Genomic DNA, 1,543 nt, shown 5'->3' on the forward strand with positions numbered 1-1,543 from the left:
CCTTCCTGAAACGCCTCCATTGGACTCCTTTGTTTACTTCCGGAACATAATGACATCACTACGGAACACTCACGCCCCAACACACGCGGATATGACGATCACTAACCAATGCATCTGTGCCTCTTTTAACACTATTATAAAATTAGGATAAAAGAAAAATAGTTACAATGTGAACTCTTGTAAAAAAACAAAAATCTACAAGAAAATGTAGTTGGAAACCCCCTTAAATTATTATAGAAATGTGAGTTTCCGGCAGTGCATTTTTTTCGAAATTCATGTTCCAAGCAAAACATTATTTCTCAGCATGAATCTTTCTTGGAGCTCCGTGTGGGTGGAGTTTACAGAGATTCAGATAAAGTCAGATAAAAGTTGGGAACCACAGAAAAGTAAACGTACAAAATACTTTCCAGTGAGTAATCTCTAATGTAGGTCAATATTTAATACGTGGTGTCAATGTCGACCCACCCACGCTGGTAAAAAAATGCAAAAACAAACATTAAGATCTGATTCAGAGTTTATAGGACTATGACATTTTAAAGATTTCAGGTTAGAAGCTGTATTGGTAACGTGATTTGATGAAAGCTAGACTGTTTAGGAAATGCTTTTAAAAGAAAATGTGTGTTTAATTTATATATTTATAATTTATAATACACTTTTCTTCACATGGTTGAGAAAAAACAAAGCTACATGCATCTACAGTAACAGGAAAAGGGGAAGCTTTATTAATGTAACACTTCCTGTTATTTTAGGGGCCTGAGACTATTTTGGTAATCTATAATTGGTTCATCAATCTTTTCCAGTTGCTAATCTAAAAATATATCCAACCAGGAGATGGTGCTACAACTATTTTACTACAAATATGTGCAATACCAAAATAACTCACATGGTGTCAGACCAAGACCAGACATTTGAATGAACTAAAATGTATGATATTATGTGTGCTACTCAGCGGTTATTTATACTGACTTTAAATCACCTTATTTCACTAAAATATTTACATTTAGACAGCAGGATATTGAGGAAATCATCATAAGTCAATAATAAGGTTGCTGATTAAGGGGCACACACTGTACCATAAGCCACTTTTATATATATATATATATTTATATAGCCTATATATATATAACTGTTAAAGAAGAACGTACAATAAAGATAAGAATAAGATACTGCACACTTTATTTTCTAAAATCTTATGTTATTCAACTTTAAGGGATATTTTATTGCAATGGTCTACACATATTAGTGTTTCTCGTAAGGTTTCCTCTCTAATCTAACATAGGATTGCTTTGGTTACTATATCTTACTTTAACTGTTATAGATAGAAAGAATTATACTTTATAGAAGTATTGTATACAGTTATAACATTATAAACTTACGTTTTTAATATGTATATATGTTCACAAATTGTTGGATATAATTAAAATACAGTAAAAACCGAAACAGTAAAGGAGACTTCTGATGATTGACAGCTCTCTTGGCCAATCAGGTGCAGCTTTGTGTTTTAATGCTCCAATCAAAACGCCCGTTACGTGAACGGTAGGTT

Source organism: Notothenia coriiceps, unplaced genomic scaffold (assembly GCF_000735185.1).
Source record: "Notothenia coriiceps isolate Sejong01 unplaced genomic scaffold, NC01 NC01_scaffold00019360, whole genome shotgun sequence".
Classification (NCBI taxonomy): domain Eukaryota; kingdom Metazoa; phylum Chordata; class Actinopteri; order Perciformes; family Nototheniidae; genus Notothenia; species Notothenia coriiceps.